The sequence below is a fragment of the Polypterus senegalus genome, chromosome 1 (assembly GCF_016835505.1).
Source record: "Polypterus senegalus isolate Bchr_013 chromosome 1, ASM1683550v1, whole genome shotgun sequence".
Taxonomy (NCBI): domain Eukaryota; kingdom Metazoa; phylum Chordata; class Cladistia; order Polypteriformes; family Polypteridae; genus Polypterus; species Polypterus senegalus.
This window is the reverse complement of record NC_053154.1, coordinates 27,289,861-27,299,592: the sequence shown is the minus strand read 5'-3', so window position 1 is coordinate 27,299,592 and position 9,732 is coordinate 27,289,861. Positions and strand designations below refer to the sequence as shown.

At 40.1% G+C, this 9,732-nt stretch overlaps 1 protein-coding gene across 1 annotated transcript in view; it reads left to right on the top strand.

The window, feature by feature from the left end:
- The first annotated feature begins 4,168 nt into the window (after positions 1 to 4,168).
- The window catches only part of LOC120523595 (apolipoprotein L3-like), a 43,467-nt gene continuing 37,903 nt past the window's right edge, over positions 4,169 to 9,732 (top strand). The window contains exon 1 of the mRNA XM_039745037.1: positions 4,169 to 4,402. The gene's annotated coding sequence lies outside the window, so the exon portion shown is untranslated. The remainder of the gene's footprint in view (positions 4,403 to 9,732) is intronic.

The window sequence follows — 9,732 nt, the reverse complement described above, 5'->3', positions numbered from 1 at the left end:
ATGCAGTCTGTCTGAGGACCTCTCCAGAGAGTCTTGGGTGAAGCTCAAGATAAAACCCTACTAATTTCATGTTCCCGTTTATTACAGTATATGTGAAGCAGCGGAGTGACTGTCGTTCCACTTTTGAAAGGTCCTAGAAGGACCTTTGTTTGAACATCTGTGAATCCTCACAGCTCTTCAGTCCTGAACTCATTAAAATAAAGGTGCCCAAGTGGTCCTTTAGAGGGGAGTCATAGGGGAACAATTTTAGGTTCCCAAAACACCCATCCACATGAAGGTTTCAGAAAGAACCTTAATTTATTTAGACAGACTCCCTAAAGTAAATAACCATGAAGAGATGGCAATTAAGGAGTTCTGCTTTTAAAAGGACTCTTACAACATACAATAACAGGCTAGGTTCAGGTTTTCTTAATCTATTAGTGTCCTGCTAGGTAGCTTACCTTTAATTGTAACCGCAAAGCTTAACTTCACCAAAATAATTTTCGCAGACTCCTCACGAGTCCTGATGTCTTTTTCCTTTGTAGTTTGAACATCTGCAGATTAAAGTTTTCTCCAGTTGCCAATGTACTCTGTAGCTTTATTAGTTTAATTCTTTCTTTTTTTTGTGGACCAATGGGACGCGTACAACCACCCTAACCTGACACAGACAGGCAGACATAAGTTTCAGTTCAACACACACGATTTATTTACAGTTGGGGAGTGTTTTTCTTCTCCCCACAGTTTAGTACCTAAGCACAATTTACAGTCCTTTACTCCACTCCACTCCACTCCACTCCACTCCACTCCACTCCACTCCCTGTCAGGTAAGCTTCATCCATCTCTGGTTCCCCGAATGGAGCAAATCGGCTCCTTTTATTCAGGTCATGAGAATGTTCCAGGTGGCTCATTGGTATTAACTGGAATCACTGCCAGGTGTGGTAGAAGTCCACTATAAGGCTCTGCAGCTCCTCCTGGCGGCCCTCATGGAACCCAACAGGGCTGTACCAAACTCTAGCTCACATCATGCCCTGCAGGAGTCCATGGTGCCACAGCCGCCCAGAATGGCTGCCCTGTAGCATCCCAGGGGAGGTAATGCCTTAGCGATGCTTTCTTCTCCAGGTCCTTCCATTCAACTTGTGTCAAGGATAATGGCCTTGGCCACCAATCACTCTTTCTTTCTTTCTTTCTTTCTTTCTTTCTTTCTTTCTTTCTTTCTTTCTTTCTTTCTTTCTTTCTTTCTTTCTTCAAAACACCAAAAAAGTGCAATAATGTTGAAACTGACAGGAGAACTGACTTGGTTCCTTGAATGCCTCCAAACTGTCACAAGAACTGATGTGGTTCCCCATAATGGCAGACATCTAGCCTGAGAAATGGTATCCCTTATTAATCAGACTCACAAAAAGACACACAACACAGCAGTAAAAAACAATCAATTGCCAACACACAATCCAGCAAACCAGGCAAACATGCGATCAAGATATGGGCAATCTGTGATGTGCCAGCTAGTTTTGGAATATACACATTTAGACTTGCCATGCATCTAGAAACAATCTTTCTGACTGTGATGAGGTAAGTAATACCACCCCCGAAATGAAAATGGAAACAAAACATTGCACTTTTCTAGCAATCACCCCTCATCAAATAAATGAAGTTGTGTTAAAACTTTGTTCAAAAGGGTTTCCACCTTTACACTGTAATACAAAGGACATGAAAAACAGAAAAAGACTATCTGTTCCATTTGTTCATATCAAATGGTTACACCTAGTCATTTATCAAACAATGCGTACGCAGAAGATGCCACAGACCTCACAAAACAATTTACTGTGGCCCGATCCTCTATTCTGTCTTACACGGTTTTCCATATCAACGTTGTGTATCTGTAAGTACAGCTTGCACCCTCTTCAGATCAGACATCAGAATAGCACATAAATCTGCAAACACTCTGCAGATTTACTTTTTTAATGCTAAAAGCATACAGCATAACATGTAGTGCATGCCCAGCGGTACACATGGGACACATCTACAACACTCGCAACACACATACAAGAACATCATAATGCTGTCAGAAGGAAGGACCCACGGTCTTTGATATACACATACAATTCAACTGGACATACATGTAACTGGGACTCGTTGCAAGTAAAATACAGGGCTAGTACTAAAAGTACCAGAGAGCTGGCTGAATCATGGCTATCAAACAAAACGCCATCAACAGACACTTGGACATGAACCCAGCGTATTCAGGATTAAAAAGAACATCCACATAATAAATAAGACTTTACAACCAACACCCTTGGAACTCCACCTTATTAATCCACCCCACCTTACACTCCCCTACCACCCCTCTTTATTTTTAACTTGACTTGATTATGACTCCTGGTAGAGGTTGAAAGCTTAGGAATTAAAAACAATTTTAAGATATGTGACTCATCTTCTTCCTTTGTGGATTTCTAACTACAAATACACAAACCATATTACAAACTTTCACTTCTGTATTTTAATTTGCTCCCAGTATCTTTGCAAAAGAACAAAGGTCCAAGTCTTTAGAGCCTGGTTCTTCCTATTTTGCTATATGGTTGTGAGACATGGAAGCTATCTAGTGATCTGGACTCCTATGGTACTTTGTGTCTTCAGACAATCCTTGGGTACCGTTGGTTTGACTTTGTGTTGCTCATGGAGTCCCGAATGAGGCACATTACCTGCATTGTGAGGGAGCATCAGTTTTGGCACTACGGCCATGTGGTGAGATTCCCCGAGGGTGATCTAGCTCACAGGACCCTCATTGTTGAGGACCCAAGTGGCTGGTCCAGACCAAGGGGACGCCTACGTAACACCTGGCTGCGGCAGATAGAGAGTCATTTCTAGATGGTGGTACTGGACCGCGTGTCTGCCTGGGGGGTTGCCAATAAGGATCCTGAGCTGTTTTGTCATGTGGTGGATGTGGCAAAGAGCTGTACCAGTGCATGCTCCCCAACCTGACCTGACCTGACAACCTGCACTAAGTGTTGTAAGTATATTTGCAAAAACCACACATTCAAAGTTTTCAGCTAAAGCCATGCTTACAAAGTGTACACTTTTTATGTTTGCTGTGAGATTGTGTAATTTGATTGTATAATAGTATATGGGTAAAAGTAAATGTTTGTTCTGTTCATTGATTGGCATGTTGTTTAAAATTGAAGTAATGAAAAAAATGTAATGCCAAAAAAAATCTACATTTTTGTTGTCATCTTTTCTGACTAAAGCTAATTTTTTATGATTGCTGTATATTCTATTCTTAGGAATTTTCTTGGTTACTTATGGAATCACTTTGTCTAACAAAAATACTGTACAGTATAGCAATGCTCTAAAAACTGAGTATTTGCAATGTGTGAATTCTTTTTGAACCAAGGTGTGAATTCGTTTTCTAAAACCTGAAAGAGCTAAGTTTGGGTTGAATGTCATGGTACCCTGGTGGCATAGTGTGGGATAGCCCTAGGGTGTTTAACCCACATTGCTTCTTATATGACGCTTGCATGTAAATTGTGAAGTGTGCCCACCTGCTGAAAGCCCAAATTCGACCCACACCATTTTTTTTCCCCCAAGCCTATTCTGCCCACTGTAAGCCCCAGCTGGGCCAACAGGGACATTTTTGCTGGGGTGTTTTGAGCGTATATTATAGATAAATTATATTATTGATGAGGAGGAATTGTACTGCAATAGCTGGCATTGCTGCCCTGAACATCAAGGTTGCATGTCTGGGTGTCAAATCAAGCCTGAAGCATACACGTTCCCCCCATGTCCGCGCTTATTTTTCTTTCAAATTTTAAATTCATATCGGGAATATCTATATTAGCAATTTCTCAGTGTGGGCGTGAGCGACTTCTACAATAGACTGGTACCACAGCCCGGGCCTTTTTTTGCCATGCACTTTCTCCCAGAATCTTTGAATTGGATTCGGTGGATTTGAGAATGGTATGTGGGAAAACTATTTAATTTAAATGACCACATTATGAGAAAGTACTGATAGCTCTGCTGACCTTTCGGATGATCAAAGGTTGCTTAGTTTCGTTATTACTGACTCAATTATAATTGTAATCGAAACAATCCACGCAGCCTTCACTTACAAAGAAATGTCCAGACGCCTGGCACCATTTGAGACACACGCCCATCCAGACCAACAGAGGGAGGAAGCAGCCTTGGGTGACTTGTCTTTCGTCACGTGACACGAGGAAATTCAAGTTGAACAAGCTACGGCACATCGTCAGAAAGAGAAATTATTAAAGAATCTCTAGCAGCAACAACAACGAAGATTGTTTGTCCGATTGTTTAACCGAACTGGCAGAAGGAAGTAGAGAAGTTCGAGATCGTGAGCTTTTACTTTCAAATCAGACACTTGGTGTTTTTACTTTTGGTGGCCGCTGTCGGACTTGTAAAGGGATAAACGGTAAGTTTCGTATCGAGCTCCTGTCTTCGTGTTCTCCTTTAGTTCTGGGCTGTCAAACTCCGACCCTGGAGGATCGCTGGGGCTGTCACTCTCCGAATTAAAAAAAATCAGGTACTGTGGCTAATGGAACACACTTCTTTTTGTTTTCATTTTAATCGCCTTGCTTTTTAAGATTCAGAAACTTTTTTCTCTTTAACAAGCAACTTAATACACGTAATGAAATGAAAAGCGATCCAGGAGATAACTAGTTTGCTCCTATTTGAACCTGCGTCTGTTGTGCAGTATCTGTTTCAATAAAACAATCGAAAAGAAAAGAGTGTAAAAAGAAAAATATGTTGATATACTCAAAGTCTACAAAACTTGTTGTTAGTGCTCTCAGAAAATAATAATAATAAAAAAAGCAACAGCTGCATGTGTCTGGTGTGACAGAATGGGAGCACAAGCAAGCCACAGGGTAAAGAAAAGGTTTAATTAAACGTAAAAACTGGTTTCTAAGTAAGAAATTGGTTGGAATGAGAGTTGAAGAGTTTGAGAACCCGAGTTAGTTGCTTATCAGTCTGTTCATTTACATAAATAAAATAAAATGTTCTGAATTAAAAAAAAAAAGTTTAACTGAAGATATTTGTTTCATTAACAGCAGTATTCTGCTACTAATTTATAACAAAATGAAAACTTGCAACAGCCCTCCAGGCTGACCCCCTGCCTCTGGTCTATTCTTTTGGGTGAGGGCATTTGGGTGTTTGCCCACTACATTCTGACGCTCCGTCTGGGGTAGAATTCTGCCTTATGCTCATTGCTGCCCGGCCATCCTGAAATATAAGAGAATATAGAAGATGGAGGAGTGTTGTTTTTTTCTGATGCCTGTTTTGGTATTTTGTTTCTGGGTATCATGAATGTTCATAAACATGCAATACTTTAAAAAAAAATCTCTAAAGAAATTAAAAATATTTTTTGGTAGCAGCAGTTAGCATTGCTGACTTACAGATCCTCTGTCCAGCCTGAAGTTTGCACGTTTTCCCGGCATCAGCCTGCATTTTCCTCGTATATCCCCTAACACCATCAGAACATCCATCCATCCATTATCCAACCCACTATATCCTAACTACAGGGTCACGGGGGTCTGCTGGAGCCAATCCCAGCCAACACAGGGTGCAAGGCAGAAACAAACCCCAGGCAGGGTGCCAGCCCACCACAGGGCCCATCAGAACAGGCAGTTCCAAATTGACCCCCTCTCTGTGCGTATATGAGTTGGTCTTGCAACAGACTGTCACACCGTGTCCAGAGTTGTTTGCTGCCTTGTACCTAATGCTACTGGGGATTGGTACCAGCAGCCAGCAACCTTAAATTGGATGAAGCAAGTCTGTGAAAATGTTATTTTATTTTATTAGTATTTTGTGAAATTGTATGTAGCTGTATATTGGACTGCCAATACTGATGCTCTATGTAAGAAAGGTCAGAGCCGACTATACTTTCTGAGAAGGTTGGCATCCTTCAACATCTGCAGTAAGATGCTGCAGATGTTCTATCAGATGGTTGTGGCGAGTGCCCTCTTCTATGCGGTGGTGTGCTAGGGTGGCAGCATAAAGATGAAAGACGCCTCACGCCTGGACAAACTTGTTAAGAAGGCAGGCTCTATTGTAGGAATAAAGTTGGACAGTTTAACATCTGTGGCAGAGCGATGGGCACTAAGCAAACTCCTGTCAGTCATGAAGAATCCACTGGATCCACTGAACAGTGTCATCTCCAGGCAAAGGAGTAGCTTCAGTGACAGACTGCTGTCACTGTCCTGCTCCACTGACAGACTGAGGTGATCGTTCCTCCCCCACACTATGCGACTCTTCAATTCCACCCGGGGGAGTAAATGCGAACATTAATTTTATTTTAATTTCTTTTCATTTTTATTACTATTTAATTTAATATTGTTTCTTTGTATCAGTATACTGCTGCTGGATTATGTGAATTTCCCCTTGGGATTAATAAAGTATCTATCTATCTATCTATCTATCTATCTATCTATCTATCTATCTATCTATCTATCTATCTATCTATCTATCTATCTATCTATCTATCTATCTATCTATCTATCTATCTATCTATCTATCTATCTATCTTTGCATGTTTTGGCCATGCAAATTCAAGGTCCCTCAGCTTTGCCACAGTTACTTTGTGCAACATTATGGTTAAGCCTTTATCAGACATAGATACTAGGAAGTACAACATTTTTAAACAGATACTGAAGATTAGACTAACTCCACCATGTTGTCATTAGGCCTAAATAAGCACTTTTTCAATTACATTTTAAACTCTGGGCTTGCTATCATGCATATATTAGTCACTCATTGCTTTTTAACTCAGACAATGCCATTTATTAAGGTTTTGTTTCATTGCAGTAATAGATACTGAATACTGAAATGTTAGTCACTTTTTTTCACCCCTGTCAGTGAATCACCAGCCTTAAGACCACAGAAGACCGTTATAGTGGTTGTCACCAAGAATTAGCATTTCTGGCCTAACTAAAACTTTTAGTGTATATTATGCCAGAGCTTAAGTTTTTATTTTGCCTAACACAGCCCAGTATGCTGCCAGCATGCCACCCTATTTGACTGTTCTATTCGTGAATGTGTGTCAATTTTCAGTTCGGTGCTGGCATGACTTTGTGTTACTCATTCACTGTTTTATGTAGAACCTTTCACACAACAGAAATGTCTGGCCAACTTAAGGAGATGGGGAACCTACACAGATCTTAATTTAAAGCCAAGTTGTTGTTATTTTGTCTGGGTGGTCTTGGTCATTGGATCTCAAGTTCAGTCCTGGGAGCCCACTGTCACTGCAGGTTTTGTACCAGCCAGTTTCACAATCAGTGAGTCATTCTACCCTCATAATAAGTTTTAATAATAATAAGTTTTATTTATGTAGTGCCTTTCATACACTCAAGGACACTTTACAATTTAATAGAAGACAGTAGAAATTACATACATGAAGAATAATACTCATTGAAGAGGTGTGTTTTTAACAGACATTTGAAATTAATAATAGGCTTTTCCATGCGAAGGCTGAGAGGGAGAGAATTCCAAGTTTTAGGGGCTATCACTCTGAAAGCTCTGGCACCCATAGTTATTAACCTGTGTTTAGGTACTGTGAGTAACTTAGCATCCGATGAATGTAATACGTGGGCAGGAGTGTAAGGAGGCAGCAGCTCAGACAGATAATGAGGGGCTAAACCATGAAGGGCCTTAAAAGTGAGAAGGATCATTTTATATTTGATTCTTGAAGAAACCGGTAACCAATGTAACTCATAGAAGACAGGAGTGATGTGGGCAGATTTTTTAGTGTGTGTAAGTAAACGAGCAGCAGAATTCTGAATATATTGTAATCTGTTGATATATTTAGTCGGGAGGCCATAAAACAAAGCATTGCAATAGTCCAGACGGGTAGTGATGAAAGCATGAATTGGTGTTACAGTATCCTTCACACTGAGGAAAGAATGCAGATGAGCAATGTTGCGAATATGATAAAAGGCTGTCTGTACTATTGAGCTGATGTGTGACTGAAAAGTAAGAACCTGATCAAAGAGGACACCCAAATTATGGACTGATGCTGAGGGTTGAACCAGGATCCCATCATTGTCGATTTTTAGCTCACGGAGGGTAGAGAGGACAGATTTGGTGCCAACTAATAAGATTTCTGTTTTATCAGGATTGAGTTGTAAAAAATTATCTGTCATCCAATGATTGATTTCCTGAATCAGTCAGTGCAACAGGTGAAGATGTTCCATCCACGTGTACATAAAGTTGTGTGTCATTGGCATAGCAGTGGAAGCTTAGACCATACGGACGAATAATCTCCCCTAATGGGAGCATATAGATGTTAAAGAAGATTGGACCGAGAAGTGACCCTTGAGAGATACCTTGTGTGAATGAAGCAGTGGTAGATTTGGATTCCCTAATGAAGACGTAAAACTAGCGATCACTGAGGTATGATGTGAACCAAGAAAGAGCGGGACTAGAGATACCAATAGCTGAAAGTCGGGACAGTAAAATGTCATGGTTAACTGTATCAAACGCTGTGCTCAAGTCAGGAAGAACTAGAATAGTGGCCATCCCTGAATCTGCGGTTATCAGTAAGTCATTGGCTACCTTAAGTAAAGCAGTTTCAGTGCTATGTAGGGCCCTGAATCCAGACAGAAAAGGCTCAAGCAGGTTATGTAAATTTAAATAATTGAGTTGAGCAGCGACAACCTTTTCTAATATCTTAGTCAAAAATGGAAGATTAGAAATTGGGCGGTAAAATTTTAGCTGTAAGTTGTTAGATCATATTAATCTAATCGTCTAACAACTGGTGTTTTATTTGTCTTCTTTTATTCTACATTAAGAAGAGGTCATTAGAAAATAAACGGAAAAGTATTTTCTATTTTTTGCCATGGATTTAAATGCTTAACATATCCTTTTGTTTTTCCATTAATTCACCTTTTTTGTGACCTTTGTTGCTATAATTAATCCTAATAATGGTAATTTATAATGAGTGGAGTGGACGCCAGGGAAAATTACACTGAACGTGGATGTACTGTCCAAGGACTGAGCAGCACAAAAATGAATGAATACACAGGGCCAGGAAATGAGTCTAAGTGTGAGTTAAAAAGAAAGGTCATTTCTGAAAAGACCGAAAAGAGTTCAAGTGGCAAAAACCAGAAAGCTAAACCAAATCTTAGTCAGAAGAAACGACAGAAACTTTGAAACCAGAATAGCAAAGATACACCCACAAAGGTTTGCTTTAGAAACTTTTTTTTTTCCTTCAGACCACAAGGATGAGTAGAGCATCATGTGGGTTTTTAAAGTCTGATTTAAGTGATGTCAGATGTCCTAGCAACAGAGCCCACGAAATGGCAGCACCCATGAATTAAGCAAAATGCCATTGTGGATTTGTAAACAACATTAAAATAATAAATCAAACTTTTTGCTTTGCGCCATCCCCCATCATAACCTATCGTCTATGGGGAAGGACAGAAAGCTTTAGATTTGTCCAGTTTTCGATGGCTTTCAATGTTTTAGGATCGTCTGATACCGAAATCATCGATATCTCAATGATGGGTGTGTGTCTGTGTATGTCACAGTATTTTGAGGGAGGTCTAGAGCTAAAAAGGCTGGATGGATAAATACCAAACTCAAAACCTAAGCCTGTTATGAGATGACGATGTGCTGATCAGTTTTTGAGCCAATCTGTGCAAGACAAAGAGGCACTCTAGTGAAACCCTCAAATACCGTAATTCTGCAGTTAATTATGAATTCTTCTCATCAATTGTTATCGTAATGACCTATTTTATGATCAGAAAG